Here is a 16,132-nt window from a genome sequence, read left to right on the forward strand (position 1 = left end):
TGACACCAAAATAAGGCACCTATTTATAAAACTGACATGGAAGAAATTCTAAAGGTTAACTTCTGAAATTGTAGCCGATGTTAAAAAGTTTCTCGTTGTTGGCAGGATTCGAACCTGCGCAGGGAGACCACAATGGATTTCTAGTCCATCGCCTTAACCACTCGGCCACAACAACTGACTGTAAGTTTTGTGCAAATAATCTGTATGAAAGTTTTCAATGTGTCCCACAGCAAATTCCTGGTATTCTGCAATGCACTTTTTTAAAATAATGTATTTTTCAGCAGGCACATTCTCTCCTAAAAACAAAAATTGCATGAGTATATCTCTAGTTTGGAAAAGGATAGGCTTTCATGCATACTCTCATGTGGCACTCAAGTTTTTGGGACCCTATTGCACTCTGTTTTCGTGCTGCTTTTAGTCTATGGCCCATATTACAGAAGTCTACCATCTTTGAGTATTTGAGGCTCCTTTGTAAGTGCTTTATCTTTTTTACTTGAAGAGCTATATAATAAAGGGGTCAGGGAAAGGTTGCATTTATGGAAGATAAAAGAAGGCACACTTGTCTCACCAAATGCCGTAGAGAAACCTGATGTTTTACTCATGTTATCCTTAGTTTGTTTTTGTTAGACCTTGCATTCTTAAGGTGGCCTCAACCCTACCTTATTGCTTTTCACCTACGCATTTTGCTGTATCTTTTTGTTGGCCTTAGGACTCTGATCACTTTATTGCTACTAATCAGTGCTGAAGTGAACGTGCTTCTTCCCTAATCATGTGTGTAATTGGAGTATACCTGACTGACAGATTTCATTGACTTGAAAGCCCCTTGTAAAGTGGTATACCATATACCCAGGAACTGATTGTGCCGCCCAAAAAAGTATAATTTCAAACCTGTCTCAAGCCTGCTACTGCAGTGCGTGTGCTGCAGTGTACTGCCACTTCGACTTGTCATTTAAAACTACTTGCCAAGCCTTAAACTCCAATTTTATTACATATAATTAACCAAAAGGTAGGCCCTAGGTAGTCCTAGGGGCATCATGCTATGTAAGTAAAAGGTAAGACATGTACTGTGGTAGTTTGCATGTCCTGGTAGTACAAAACAGTCTATTACATTTTTCACTACTGTGAGGTCTGCCCCTCTCGTAGGTTAGCATTGGGTATTCCCTTATACTTTTTGGGGGGTAATTCCATATCAGAGAGGAGAAGCTTTATTTATTTATTGATAAATCCTATTTACTGGTGAGGTTGGATTTAACTTTACTACTTTATAAATGCCATTTTTAGAGAGTGAGCATTTCTCTGCACTTACTGCTTTATTTGCCTGAAAACCTGTCTCCAATTGACGTCTGGATTGGGCTGCGAGACAGCTACATTTGTGCATTCCCTCTAGACAGCCACAATACAGGTCACTCAACTGCAACTGCATTCATCTGCATTCTGATTGGCATGGGGGAGAGCTCCATTCCCCCACCGCAAATAGGTTCAAGAACGATAATTTATGTCAGTAGGTACAATATAGCTACATCTTATAATCATGTTTGTTAAAATAATTTGTCGTTAGATCGTTTAAATATTTTAAAGGATCTGTTTTTAATAGACATTTTACAAAAACAACTGGTACATTTGGTAATTCTGTAAAAGAAAAACCCAACTGCCGTGACATTGCCAACCACAATGCCGTGACTCGGATTCGAACCAAGGTTGCTGCGGCCACAACGCAGAGTACTAACCACTATACGATCACGGCGAGCTACTTGGGCTCAATAACATACAGTGACATGGAGAATTTATAATTCGGTACACTCAGGGAACTCCTGTGATAGGCTGAATGTGTTAATTGCTTCCTCATTCCTTATACAAAGGCTTTGTCTCCTCAGTGGTTGATTGGCTGAAACTGTTTCCTGGCCGCCTGCTTGTGAACTGCCAGAAGTCAAAGATCACAAATACACTTGTGGGCCTGTGATGGGACACCAATGCAGAGAAACACACCTGGCGCAGATCTTCTATTCTGTCTATTAGACCTGCATCTCCCCTGTACCTCCTCAAGCCATCTGTATGTGAAGCAAGAAAGAGTTAAGGAGCGGTCCATCTACACTTTTATAGGGAGGATGCTGCCGTGAGCTCCTCCCAGCTAATCACACAAACAGCAGTAAAGCAAGACAACTACACAGTTAGGGGGGACTGCATGGATAGGTTTTTGAGGAATTATTGAAACTGACCTCAGTGACCCATGATCAGAGCTGTGGCTAATGACTGCGTGCCCAATTATGATGAAGCAAGCACCATGGCTCGTAGGGGCCCCACAACACGCTTTTCTTAGCTCATTGAATTAAAGTATAAACCTCTGCCATGTATGAGTGGTAAAGGCTTGTTAATTTGGTTGCTTTTCCAATTCACGTCTGACAACAAGATGAAGGAACATTGGGGCATCAGAAGCTTTGGAAAGTAGCCACCAACCTCAGAGAAAGAGAGAAAGAGGGAAAAGGCAGTATGAGGTGTGGAGAAAACTGCAGCAGGTACAAGGAGCTCAAATTAGATTAATGGCGCCTAAATAGAGCACGTAAAGGAACAGTTACAAATCTAAGAAAAGGGAAAGAAAGACTAGGAAAAAAACACGGAAAGAGCCTGTAGATAAAATTCTCTTCCTGGGACAGCAGGCTAAGAGAAATTACACAGGGAGCAGTTAAGCTTGTAACACGGGGAGAATAGAAAAGAAAATGCAGTTTTATGAAGTGTGTTTGCCTAATCCAGCAAGCACTTTTGTTTTATTTTTCTATTTGCTTCTTTTATTGGTAAAGTAAGTTTCAAGTGCATGAATGGTATGACTGAGAGAGCCAGGGTATAATAATTTGAAGTGTTTGCACCAGCGCTAATGTAGGACGAGAGTTATAGCAAAGATATGAAAGGGGTAGCGATAATAAATATGTGAAAGGGCAATAGTGACACCAAAATAAGCCACCTATTTATAAAACTGACATGGAAGAAATTCTAAAGGTTAACTTCTGAAATTGTAGCCGATGTTAAAAAGTTTCTCGTTGTTGGCAGGATTCGAACCTGCGCGGGGAGACCCCAATAGATTTCTAGTCCATCGCCTTAACCACTCAGCCACAACAACTGACTGTAAGTTTTGTGCAAATAATCTGTATGAAAGTTTTCAAGGTGTCCCAAAGCAAATTCCTGGTATTCTGCAATGCACTTTTTAAAAATAATGTTTTTTTCAGCAGGCACATTCTCTCCTAAAAACAAAAATTGCATGAGTATATCTCTAGGTTGGAAAAGGATAGGCTTTCATGCATACTCTCATGTGGCACTCAAGTTTTCGTGCTGCTTTTAGTCTATGGCCCATATTACAGAAGTCTACCATCTTTGAGTATTTGAGGCTCCTTTGTAAGTGCTTTATCTTTTTTACTTGAAGAGCTATATAATAAAGGGGTCAGGGAAAGATTGCATTTATGGAAGATAAAAGAAGGCACACTTGTCTCACCAAATGCCGTAGAGAAACCTGATGTTTTACTCATGTTATCCTTAGTTTGTTTTTGTTAGACCTTGCATTCTTAAGGTGGCCTCAACCCTACCTTATTGCTTTTCACCTACGCATTTTGCTGTATCTTTTTGTTGGCCTTAGGACTCTGATCACTTTATTGCTACTAATCAGTGCTGAAGTGAACGTGCTTCTTCCCAAATCATGTGTGTAATTGGAGTATACCTGACTGACAGATTTCATTGACTTGAAAGCCCCTTGTAAAGTGGTATACCATATACCCAGGAACTGATTGTGCCACCCAAAAAAGTATCATTTCAAACCTGTCTCAAGCCTGCTACTGCAGTGCCTGTGCTGCAGTGTACTGCCACTTCGACTTGCCATTTAAAACTACTTGCCAAGCCTTAAACTCCAATTTTATTACATATAATTAACCAAAAGGTAGGCCCTAGGTAGTCCTAGGGGCATCATGCTATGTAAGTAAAAGGTAAGACATGTACTGTGGTAGTTTGCATGTCCTGGTAGTACAAAACAGTCTATTACATTTTTCACTACTGTGAGGTCTGCCCCTCTCGTAGGTTAGCATTGGGTATTCCCTTATACTTTTTGGGGGGTAATTTATGTCAGTAGGTACAATATAGCTACATCTTATAATCATGTGTGTTAAAATAATTTGTCGTTAGATCGTTTAAATATTTTAAAGGATCTGTTTTTAATAGACATTTTACAAAAACAACTGGTACATTTTGTAATTCTGTAAAAGAAAAACCCAACTGCCGTGACATTGCCAACCACAATGCTGTGACTCGGATTCGAACCAAGGTTGCTGCGGCCACAACGCAGAGTACTAACCACTATACCAGGACGATCACGGCGAGCTACTTGGGCTCAATAACATACAGTGACATGGAGAATTTATAATTTGGTACACTCGGGGAACTCCTGTGATAGGCTGAATGTGTTAATTGCTTCCTCATTCCTTATACAAAGGCTTTCTCTCCTCAGTGGTTGATAGGCTGAAACTGTTTCCTGGCCGCCTGCTTGTGAACTGCCAGGAGTCAAAGATCACACATACACTTGTGGGCCTGTGATGGGATACCAATGCAGAGAAACACACCTGGCGCAGATCTTCTATACTGTCTAGTAGACCTGCATCTCCCCTGTACCTCCTCAAGCCATCTGTATGTGAAGCAAGAAAGAGTTAAGGAGCGGTCCATCTACACTTTTATAGGGAGGATGCTGCCATGAGCTCCTCCCAGCTAATCACACAAACAGCAGTAAAGCAAGATAACTACACAGTTAGGGGGGACTGCATGGTTAGGTTTTTGAGGAATTATTGAAACTGACCTCAGTGACCCATGATCAGAGCTGTGGCTAATGACTGCATGCCTAATTATGATGAAGCAAGCACCATGGCTCGTAGGGGCCCCACAACACGCTTTTCTTAGCTCAATTAAAGTATAAACCTCTGCCATATATGAGTGGTAAAGGCTTGTTAATTTGGTTGCTTTTCCAATTCACGTCTGACAACAAGATGAAGGAACATTGGGGCATCAGAAGCTTTGGAAAGTAGCCACCAACCTCAGAGAAAGAGAGAAAGAGGGAAAAGGCAGTATGAGGTGTGGAGAAAACAGCAGCAGGTACAAGGAGCTCAAATGAGATTAATGGCGCCTAAATAGAGCACGTAAAGGAACAGTTACAAATCTAAGAAAAAGGAAAGAAAGACTAGGAAAAAAACACGGAAAGAGCCTGTAGATAAAATTCTCCTCCTGGGACAGCAGGCTAAGAGAAATTACACAGGGAGCAGTTAAGCTTGTAACACGGGGAGAATAGAAAAGAAAATGCAGTTTTATGAAGTGTGTTGCCTAATCCAGCAAGCACTTTTGTTTTATTTTTCTATTTGCTTCTTTTATTGGTAAAGTAAGTTTCAAGTGCATGAATGGTATGACTGAGAGAGCCAGGGTATAATAATTTGAAGTGTTTGCACCAGCGCTAATGTAGGACGAGAGTTATAGCAAAGATATGAAAGGGGTAGCGATAATAAATATGTGAAAGGGCAATAGTGACACCAAAATAAGCCACCTATTTATAAAACTGACATGGAAGAAATTCTAAAGGTTAGCTTCTGAAATTGTAGCCGATGTTAAAAAGTTTCTCGTTGTTGGCAGGATTCGAACCTGCGCGGGGAGACCCCAATGGATTTCTAGTCCATCGCCTTAACCACTCGGCCACAACAACTGACTGTAAGTTTTGTGCAAATAATCTGCATGAAAGTTTTCAAGGTGTCCCACAGAAAATTCCTGATATCCTGCAATGCACTTTTTAAAAATAATGTTTTTTCAGCAGGCACATTCTCTCCTAAAAACAAAAATAAGGCTACATCTTATAATCATGTGTGTTTAAATAATTTGTCGTTAGATCGTTTAAATATTTTAAAGGATCTGTTTTTAATAGACATTTTACAAAAACAACTGGTACATTTGGTAATTCTGTAAAAGAAAAACCCAACTGCCGTGAGATTGCCAACCACAATGCCGTGACTCGGATTCGAACCGAGGTTGCTGCGGCCACAACGCAGAGTACTAACCACTATACGATCACGGCGAGCTACTTGGGCTCAATAACATACAGTGACATGGAGAATTTATAATTCGAAACACTCAGGGAACTCCTGTGATAGGCTGAATGTGTTCATTGCTTCCTCATTCCTTATACAAAGGCTTTGTCTCCTCAGTGGTTGATAGGCTGAAACCGTTTCCTGGCCGCCTGCTTGTGAACTGCCAGAAGTCAAAGATCACAAATACACTTGTGGGCCTGTGATGGGACACCAATGCAGAGAAACACACCTGGCGCAGATCTTCTATTCTGTCTATTAGACCTGCATCTCCCCTGTACCTCCTCAAGCCATCTGTATGTGAAGCAAGAAAAAGTTAAGGAGCGGTCCATCTACACTTTTATAGGGAGGATGCTGCCGTGAGCTCCTCCCAGCTAATCACACAAACAGCAGTAAAGCAAGATAACTACACAGTTAGGGGGGACTGCATGGATAGGTTTTTGAGGAATTATTGAAACTGACCTCAGTGACCCATGATCAGAGCTGTGGCTAATGACTGCGTGCCCAATTATGATGAAGCAAGCACCATGGCTCGTAGGGGCCCCACAACACGCTTTTCTTAGCTCATTGAATTAAAGTATAAACCTCTGCCATGTATGAGTGGTAAAGGCTTGTTAATTTGGTTGCTTTTCCAATTCACGTCTGACAACAAGATGAAGGAACATTGGGGCATCAGAAGCTTTGGAAAGTAGCCACCAACCTCAGAGAAAGAGAGAAAGAGGGAAAAGGCAGTATGAGGTGTGGAGAAAACTGCAGCAGGTACAAGGAGCTCAAATTAGATTAATGGCGCCTAAATAGAGCACATAAAGGAACAGTTACAAATCTAAGAAAAGGGAAAGAAAGACTAGGAAAAAAACACGGAAAGAGCCTGTAGATAAAATTCTCTTCCTGGGACAGCAGGCTAAGAGAAATTACACAGGGAGCAGTTAAGCTTGTAACACGGGGAGAATAGAAAAGAAAATGCAGTTTTATGAAGTGTGTTTGCCTTATCCAGCAAGCACTTTTGTTTTATTTTTCTATTTGCTTCTTTTATTGGTAAAGTAAGTTTCAAGTGCATGAATGGTATGACTGAGAGAGCCAGGGTATAATAATTTGAAGTGTTTGCACCAGCGCTAATGTAGGACGAGAGTTATAGCAAAGATATGAAAGGGGTAGCGATAATAAATATGTGAAAGGGCAATAGTGACACCAAAATAAGCCACCTATTTATAAAACTGACATGGAAGAAATTCTAAAGGTTAACTTCTGAAATTGTAGCCGATGTTAAAAAGTTTCTCGTTGTTGGCAGGATTCGAACCTGCGCGGGGAGACCCCAATGGATTTCTAGTCCATCGCCTTAACCACTCAGCCACAACAACTGACTGTAAGTTTTGTGCAAATAATCTGTATGAAAGTTTTCAAGGTGTCCCAAAGCAAATTCCTGGTATTCTGCAATGCACTTTTTAAAAATAATGTTTTTTTCAGCAGGCACATTCTCTCCTAAAAACAAAAATTGCATGAGTATATCTCTAGGTTGGAAAAGGATAGGCTTTCATGCATACTCTCATGTGGCACTCAAGTTTTCGTGCTGCTTTTAGTCTATGGCCCATATTACAGAAGTCTACCATCTTTGAGTATTTGAGGCTCCTTTGTAAGTGCTTTATCTTTTTTACTTGAAGAGCTATATAATAAAGGGGTCAGGGAAAGATTGCATTTATGGAAGATAAAAGAAGGCACACTTGTCTCACCAAATGCCGTAGAGAAACCTGATGTTTTACTCATGTTATCCTTAGTTTGTTTTTGTTAGACCTTGCATTCTTAAGGTGGCCTCAACCCTACCTTATTGCTTTTCACCTACGCATTTTGCTGTATCTTTTTGTTGGCCTTAGGACTCTGATCACTTTATTGCTACTAATCAGTGCTGAAGTGAACGTGCTTCTTCCCAAATCATGTGTGTAATTGGAGTATACCTGACTGACAGATTTCATTGACTTGAAAGCCCCTTGTAAAGTGGTATACCATATACCCAGGAACTGATTGTGCCGCCCAAAAAAGTATCATTTCAAACCTGTCTCAAGCCTGCTACTGCAGTGCCTGTGCTGCAGTGTACTGCCACTTCGACTTGCCATTTAAAACTACTTGCCAAGCCTTAAACTCCAATTTTATTACATATAATTAACCAAAAGGTAGGCCCTAGGTAGTCCTAGGGGCATCATGCTATGTAAGTAAAAGGTAAGACATGTACTGTGGTAGTTTGCATGTCCTGGTAGTACAAAACAGTCTATTACATTTTTCACTACTGTGAGGTCTGCCCCTCTCGTAGGTTAGCATTGGGTATTCCCTTATACTTTTTGGGGGGTAATTCCATATCAGAGAGGAGAAGCTTTATTTATTTATTGATAAATCCTATTTACTGGTGAGGTTGGATTTAACTTTACTACTTTATAAATGCCATTTTTAGAGAGTGAGCATTTCTCTGCACTTACTGCTCTATTTGCCTGAAAACCTGTCTCCAATTGACGTCTGGATTGGGCTGCGAGAGAGCTGCATTTGTGCATTCCCTCTAGACAGCCACAATACAGGTCACTCAACTGCAACTGCATTCATCTGCATTCTGATTGGCATGGGGGAGAGCTCCATTCCCCCACCGCAAATAGGTTCAAGAACGATAATTTTTGTTAGTAGGTACAATATAGCTACATCTTATAATCATGTGTGTTAAAATAATTTGTCGTTAGATCGTTTAAATATTTTAAAGGATCTGTTTTTAATAGACATTTTACAAAAACAACTGGTACATTTTGTAATTCTGTAAAAGAAAAACCCAACTGCCGTGACATTGCCAACCACAATGCCGTGACTCGGATTCGAACCAAGGTTGCTGCGGCCACAACGCAGAGTACTAACCACTATACGATCACGGCGAGCTACTTGGGCTCAATAACATACAGAGACATGGAGAATTTATAATTTGGTACACTCAGGGAACTCCTGTGATAGGCTGAATGTGTTAATTGCTTCCTCATTCCTTATACAAAGGCTTTCTCTCCTCAGTGGTTGATAGGCTGAAACTGTTTCCTGGCCGCCTGCTTGTGAACTGCCAGGAGTCAAAGATCACACATACACTTGTGGGCCTGTGATGGGACACCAATGCAGAGAAACACACCTGGCGCAGATCTTCTATACTGTCTAGTAGACCTGCATCTCCCCTGTACCTCCTCAAGCCATCTGTATGTGAAGCAAGAAAGAGTTAAGGAGCGGTCCATCTACACTTTTATAGGGAGGATGCTGCCATGAGCTCCTCCCAGCTAATCACACAAACAGCAGTAAAGCAAGATAACTACACAGTTAGGGGGGACTGCATGGTTAGGTTTTTGAGGAATTATTGAAACTGACCTCAGTGACCCATGATCAGAGCTGTGGCTAATGACTGCATGCCTAATTATGATGAAGCAAGCACCATGGCTCGTAGGGGCCCCACAACACGCTTTTCTTAGCTCAATTAAAGTATAAACCTCTGCCATATATGAGTGGTAAAGGCTTGTTAATTTGGTTGCTTTTCCAATTCACGTCTGACAACAAGATGAAGGAACATTGGGGCATCAGAAGCTTTGGAAAGTAGCCACCAACCTCAGAGAAAGAGAGAAAGAGGGAAAAGGCAGTATGAGGTGTGGAGAAAACAGCAGCAGGTACAAGGAGCTCAAATGAGATTAATGGCGCCTAAATAGAGCACGTAAAGGAACAGTTACAAATCTAAGAAAAAGGAAAGAAAGACTAGGAAAAAAACACGGAAAGAGCCTGTAGATAAAATTCTCTTCCTGGGACAGCAGGCTAAGAGAAATTACACAGGGAGCAGTTAAGCTTGTAACACGGGGAGAATAGAAAAGAAAATGCAGTTTTATGAAGTGTGTTGCCTAATCCAGCAAGCACTTTTGTTTTATTTTTCTATTTGCTTCTTTTATTGGTAAAGTAAGTTTCAAGTGCATGAATGGTATGACTGAGAGAGCCAGGGTATAATAATTTGAAGTGTTTGCACCAGCGCTAATGTAGGACGAGAGTTATAGCAAAGATATGAAAGGGGTAGCGATAATAAATATGTGAAAGGGCAATAGTGACACCAAAATAAGCCACCTATTTATAAAACTGACATGGAAGAAATTCTAAAGATTAGCTTCTGAAATTGTAGCCGATGTTAAAAAGTTTCTCGTTGTTGGCAGGATTCGAACCTGTGCTGGGAGACCCCAATGGATTTCTAGTCCATCGCCTTAACCACTCGGCCACAACAACTGACTGTAAGTTTTGTGCAAATAATCTGCATGAAAGTTTTCAAGGTGTGCCACAGCAAATTCCTGATATCCTGCAATGCACTTTTTAAAAATAATGTTTTTTTCAGCAGGCACATTCTCTCCTAAAAACAAAAATAAGGCTACATCTTATAATCATGTGTGTTTAAATAATTTGTCGTTAGATCGTTTAAATATTTTAAAAGGATCTGTTTTTAATAGACATTTTACAAAAACAACTGGTACATTTGGTAATTCTGTAAAAGAAAAACCCAACTGCCGTGACATTGCCAACCACAATGCCGTGACTCGGATTCGAACCGAGGTTGCTGCGGCCACAACGCAGAGTACTAACCACTATACGATCACAGCAAGCTACTTGGGCTCAATAACATAGAGTGACATGGAGAATTTATAATTCGGAACACTCAGGGAACTCCTGTGATAGGCTGAATGTGTTCATTGCTTCCTCATTGCTTATACAAAGGCTTTGTCTCCTCAGTGGTTGATAGGCTGAAACCATTTCCTGGCCGCCTGCTTGTGAACTGCCAGAAGTCAAAGATCACACATACACTTGTGGGCCTGTGATGGGACACCAATGCAGAGAAACACACCTGGCGCAGATCTTCTATTCTGTCTATTAGACCTGCATCTCCCCTGTACCTCCTCAAGCCATCTGTATGTGAAGCAAGAAAAAGTTAAGGAGCGGTCCATCTACACTTTTATAGGGAGGATGCTGCCGTGAGCTCCTCCCAGCTAATCACACAAACAGCAGTAAAGCAAGATAACTACACAGTTAGGGGGGACTGCATGGTTAGGTTTTTGAGGAATTATTGAAACTGACCTCAGTGACCCATGATCAGAGCTGTGGCTAATGACTGCATGCCAAATTATGATGAAGCAAGCACCATGGCTCGTAGGGGCCCCACAACACGCTTTTCTTAGCTCAATTAAAGTATAAACCTCTGCCATATATGAGTGGTAAAGGCTTGTTAATTTGGTTGCTTTTCCAATTCACGTCTGACAACAAGATGAAGGAACATTGGGGCATCAGAAGCTTTGGAAAGTAGCCACCAACCTCAGAGAAAGAGAGAAAGAGGGAAAAGGCAGTATGAGGTGTGGAGAAAACAGCAGCAGGTACAAGGAGCTCAAATGAGATTAATGGCGCCTAAATAGAGCACGTAAAGGAACAGTTACAAATCTAAGAAAAGGGAAAGAAAGACTAGGAAAAAAACACGGAAAGAGCCTGTAGATAAAATTCTCTTCCTGGGACAGCAGGCTAAGAGAAAATACACAGGGAGCAGTTAAGCTTGTAACACGGGGAGAATAGAAAAGAAAATGCAGTTTTATGAAGTGTGTTTGCCTAATCCAGCAAGCACTTTTGTTTTATTTTTCTATTTGCTTCTTTTATTGGTAAAGTAAGTTTCAAGTGCATGAATGGTATGACTGAGAGAGCCAAGGTATAATAATTTGAAGTGTTTGCACCAGTGCTAATGTAGGACGAGAGTTATAGCAAAGATATGAAAGGGGTAGCGATAATAAATATGTGAAAGGGCAATAGTGACACCAAAATAAGCCACCTATTTATAAAACTGACATGGAAGAAATTCTAAAGGTTAACTTCTGAAATTGTAGCCGATGTTAAAAAGTTTTTCGTTGTTGGCAGGATTCGAACCTGCGCGGGGAGACCCCAATGGATTTCTAGTCCATCGCCTTAACCACTCGGCCACAACAACTGACTGTAAGTTTTGTGCAAATAATCTGCATGAAAGTTTTCAAGGTGTGCCACAGCAAATTCCTGAAATCCTGCAATGCACTTTTTAAAAATAATGTTTTTTTCAGCAGGCACATTCTCTCCTAAAAACAAAAATAAGGCTACATCTTATAATCATGTGTGTTTAAATAATTTGTCGTTAAATCGTTTAAATATTTTAAAGGATCTGTTTTTAATAGACATTTTACAAAAACAACTGGTACATTTGGTAATTCTGTAAAAGAAAAACCCAACTGCTGTGACATTGCCAACCACAATGCCGTGACTCGGATTCAAACCGAGGTTGCTGCAGCCACAACGCAGAGTACTAACCACTATACGATCACGGCGAGCTACTTGGGCTCATTAACATACAGTGACATGGAGAATTTATAATTCGAAACACTCAGGGAACTCCAGTGATAGGCTGAATGTGTTCATTGCTTCCTCATTCCTTATACAAAGGCTTTGTCTCCTCAGTGGTTGATAGGCTGAAACCGTTTCCTGGTTGCCTGCTTGTGAACTGCCAGAAGTCAAAGATCACACATACACTTGTTGGCCTGTGATGGGACACCAATGCAGAGAAACACACCTGGCGCAGATCTTCTATTCTGTCTATTAGACCTGCATCTCCCCTGTACCTCCTCAAGCCATCTGTATGTGAAGCAAGAAAAAATTAAGGAGCGGTCCATCTATACTTTTATAGGGAGGATGCTGCCGTGAGCTCCTCCCAGCTAATCACACAAACAGCAGTAAAGCAAGATAACTATACAGTTAGGGGGGACTACATGGTTAGGTTTTTGAGGAATTATTGAAACTGACCTCAGTGACCCATGATCAGAGCTGTGGCTAATGACTGCGTGCCCAATTATGATGAAGCAAGCACCATGGCTCGTAGGGGCCCCACAACACGCTTTTCTTAGCTCATTGAATTAAAGTATAAACCTCTGCCATCTATGAGTGGTAAAGGCTTGTTAATTTGGTTGCTTTTCCAATTCACGTCTGACAACAAGATGAAGGAACATTGGGGCATCAGAAGCTTTGGAAAGTAGCCACCAACCTCAGAGAAAGAGAGAAAGAGGGAAAAGGCAGTATGAGGTGTGGAGAAAACAGCAGCAGGTACAAGGAGCTCAAATGAGATTAATGGCACCTAAATAGAGCACATAAAGGAACAGTTACAAATCTAAGAAAAGGGAAAGAAAGACTAGGAAAAAAACACGGAAAGAGCCTGTAGATAAAATTCTCTTCCTGGGACAGCAGGCTAAGAGAAATTACACAGGGAGCAGTTAAGCTTGTAACACGGGAGAATAGAAAAGAAAATGCAGTTTTATGAAGTGTGTTTGCCTAATCCAGCAAGCACTTTTGTTTTATTTTTCTATTTGCTTCTTTTATTGGTAAAGTAAGTTTCAAGTGCATGAATGGTATGACTGAGAGAGCCAGGGTATAATAATTTGAAGTGTTTGCACCAGCGCTAATGTAGGACGAGAGTTATAGCAAAGATATGAAAGGGGTAGCGATAATAAATATGTGAAAGGGCAAAAGTGACACCAAAATAAGCCACCTATTTATAAAACTGACATGGAAGAAATTCTAAAGGTTAACTTCTGAAATTGTAGCCGATGTTAAAAAGTTTCTCGTTGTTGGCAGGATTCGAACCTGCGCGGGGAGACCCCAATGGATTTCTAGTCCATCGCCTTAACCACTCGGCCACAACAACTGACTGTAAGTTTTGTGCAAATAATCTGCATGAAAGTTTTCAAGGTGTGCCACAGCAAATTCCTGATATCCTGCAATGCACTTTTTAAAAATAATGTTTTTTTCAGCAGGCACATTCTCTCCTAAAAACAAAAATAAGGCTACATCTTATAATCATGTGTGTTTAAATAATTTGTCGTTAAATCGTTTAAATATTTTAAAGGATCTGTTTTTAATAGACATTTTACAAAAACAACTGGTACATTTGGTAATTCTGTAAAAGAAAAACCCAACTGCCGTGACATTGCCAACCACAATGCTGTGACTCGGATTCGAACCGAGGTTGCTGCAGCCACAACGCAGAGTACTAACCACTATACCAGGGGTGCCCAAACCTGTCCTGGCGGGCCGTATCCATGCCAGATTTTTGGGATATCCCCATCTGGGGATCACGGTTCGATCCCCGGCACCGGCGGCAGATTAGCCCAGCACCAGGTGACTCTGGGAAATAGCTGGCGCCGCGGCTAGGGCGGCTGACTCCGGAATCTGGAGATTTTTTTATTTAAGGTTTTTGTAGAGCGCGTAGTAACCCTCGAGCATCCCAGAGATCAGGGTTCGATCCCCGGCACCGGCCGCAGATTAGCCCAGCACCACGTGACTCTGGGAAATAGCTGGCGCCGCGGCTAGGGCGGCTGACTCCGGAATCTGGAGATTTTTTTATTTAAGGTTTTTGTAGAGCGCGTAGTAACCCTCGAGCATCCCAGAGATCAGGGTTCGATCCCCGGCACCGGCCGCAGATTAGCCCAGCACCATGTGACTCTGGGCAATAGCTTGCTTAATCTTCCCGACGGCCCCTAGCGCCTAGAGACCCTTACGGGTGATTGTGCGCCTTACAAATGTGGATTATTATTATTATTATTATTATTATTATTATTTGGGCCGATTCCGATCAGGTTCGTAAAAGCACATCTGCCCGAATCAGTCGGACAACCACGTACGCCCGGGAGAGGACTGCCCGGGACCCGTGGAGCCCGTCCTGGTCACTCTGACCTGCCATCGGCCTGGAGAAGGGAGCGCCGGACCCCCGGGGGGGAGGACTGCCCGGGACCCGTGGAGCCCGTCCTGGGCACTCTGACCTGCCGTCGGCCCGGGGAAGGGAGCCCCGGACGCCCGGGGGGAGGACTGCCCGGGACCCATGGAGCCCGTCCTGGGCACTCTGACCTGCCGACGGCCCGGGGAAGGGAGCCCCGGACGCCCGGGGGAGGACTGCCCGGGACCCGTGGAACTCGTCCTGGGCACTCTGACATGCCGCTGACCCGGGGAAGGGAACCCCGGACGCCCGGGAACCGTGGAGCCCGTCCTGGGCACTCTGACAAGCCGTCGGACCGGGGAAGGGAGCCCTGGACGCCCGGGACCCGTGGAGCCTGTCCTGGGAACTCCGGCATGCCGTTGGCCCGGGGAAGGGAGTCCCAGATACCCGGGACCCGTGGAGCCCGTCATGGGCACTCTGACAAGCCGGTGTCCCGGGGAAGGGAGCCCCGGACGCCCGGGACTCGTGGAGCCCGTCCTGGGCACTCTGGCATGCCGTTGGCCTGGGGAAGGGAGCCCCGGATGCCCGGGGCCCGTGGAGCCCATCCTGGGCACTTTGACATGCCGTTGGCCTGGGGAAGGGAGCCCCGGACGCCCGTGGAGCCCGTCCTGGGCACTTTGACCTGCCGTTGGCCTGGAGATGGAAGCCCCGGAGGCCTGGGGGAGGACTGCCCGGGACCCATGGAGCCCGTCCCGGGTACTTTGCCATGCTGTTGGCCTCCTGGAGATGGGTGCCCCGGACGCCCGGGGGAGGACTGCCCGGGACGTATGGAGCCCGTCCCGGGCACTTTTGCATGCCGTCGGCAGGGATGGAGCCGCGGACGCCCGGGGGACGACTGCCCAAGAGCCATGGAGCCCGTCCTGGGCAATTTGACAAGCCGTTGGCCTGGAGGAAGGAAGCCCGGGTGGCCTAGGGAGGTGTTACCCAGGCATAGCCCATCTGGTCCCCCTAGCAGAAAACCACCAGCCTTGGAGGGGTGTCCGGGCGTACCCTGTCCCTAGTAATCCGGAGGGAAATTACCTGACTTTCTTGCAATCTGTGCACACGAGGTGACAGAGGGGACCCAAGGCGCGAAAGTACCCGACCTCCTGGAGCCCTCGCTGGGATCTGGGAGGCGAATGGCACCTCATCATGACTTCCAGGGCGACCAGATGGCCGAGGCGAGAGGGGCGACCAGATGGCCGGGACCAAAATGACGCCAATCTGCCTGCCCCGGAGCTGCAGGGCTCTGGGGCTGCAG

General features: G+C 43.7%; 11 non-coding genes across 11 annotated transcripts; all 11 read right to left on the bottom strand.

Annotated features, from left to right (window-relative positions):
- Positions 1-93: 93 nt before the first annotated feature.
- TRNAS-AGA (transfer RNA serine (anticodon AGA)) lies at positions 94-175 on the bottom strand. Its single transcript has one exon. It is a non-coding gene; the product is annotated as a tRNA-Ser (tRNA).
- A 1,497-nt stretch (positions 176-1,672) lies between these two features.
- TRNAH-GUG (transfer RNA histidin (anticodon GUG)) lies at positions 1,673-1,744 on the bottom strand. Its single transcript has one exon. It is a non-coding gene; the product is annotated as a tRNA-His (tRNA).
- Positions 1,745-3,030: 1,286 nt separating this feature from the next.
- Positions 3,031-3,112, bottom strand: TRNAS-AGA (transfer RNA serine (anticodon AGA)). The gene has a single exon. It is a non-coding gene; the product is annotated as a tRNA-Ser (tRNA).
- Positions 3,113-5,634: 2,522 nt separating this feature from the next.
- Positions 5,635-5,716, bottom strand: TRNAS-AGA (transfer RNA serine (anticodon AGA)). The gene has a single exon. It is a non-coding gene; the product is annotated as a tRNA-Ser (tRNA).
- Positions 5,717-6,010: 294 nt separating this feature from the next.
- On the bottom strand, positions 6,011-6,082 carry TRNAH-GUG (transfer RNA histidin (anticodon GUG)). Its single transcript has one exon. It is a non-coding gene; the product is annotated as a tRNA-His (tRNA).
- A 1,286-nt stretch (positions 6,083-7,368) lies between these two features.
- On the bottom strand, positions 7,369-7,450 carry TRNAS-AGA (transfer RNA serine (anticodon AGA)). The gene has a single exon. It is a non-coding gene; the product is annotated as a tRNA-Ser (tRNA).
- A 1,473-nt stretch (positions 7,451-8,923) lies between these two features.
- On the bottom strand, positions 8,924-8,995 carry TRNAH-GUG (transfer RNA histidin (anticodon GUG)). The gene has a single exon. It is a non-coding gene; the product is annotated as a tRNA-His (tRNA).
- Positions 8,996-10,276: 1,281 nt separating this feature from the next.
- TRNAS-AGA (transfer RNA serine (anticodon AGA)) lies at positions 10,277-10,358 on the bottom strand. The gene has a single exon. It is a non-coding gene; the product is annotated as a tRNA-Ser (tRNA).
- A 296-nt stretch (positions 10,359-10,654) lies between these two features.
- Positions 10,655-10,726, bottom strand: TRNAH-GUG (transfer RNA histidin (anticodon GUG)). The gene has a single exon. It is a non-coding gene; the product is annotated as a tRNA-His (tRNA).
- Positions 10,727-12,008: 1,282 nt separating this feature from the next.
- On the bottom strand, positions 12,009-12,090 carry TRNAS-AGA (transfer RNA serine (anticodon AGA)). The gene has a single exon. It is a non-coding gene; the product is annotated as a tRNA-Ser (tRNA).
- A 1,652-nt stretch (positions 12,091-13,742) lies between these two features.
- On the bottom strand, positions 13,743-13,824 carry TRNAS-AGA (transfer RNA serine (anticodon AGA)). The gene has a single exon. It is a non-coding gene; the product is annotated as a tRNA-Ser (tRNA).
- Between the last annotated feature and the right edge of the window lie 2,308 nt (positions 13,825-16,132).

Source organism: Lissotriton helveticus, chromosome 12 (genome assembly GCF_964261635.1).
Source record: "Lissotriton helveticus chromosome 12, aLisHel1.1, whole genome shotgun sequence".
Lineage (NCBI taxonomy): Eukaryota > Metazoa > Chordata > Amphibia > Caudata > Salamandridae > Lissotriton > Lissotriton helveticus.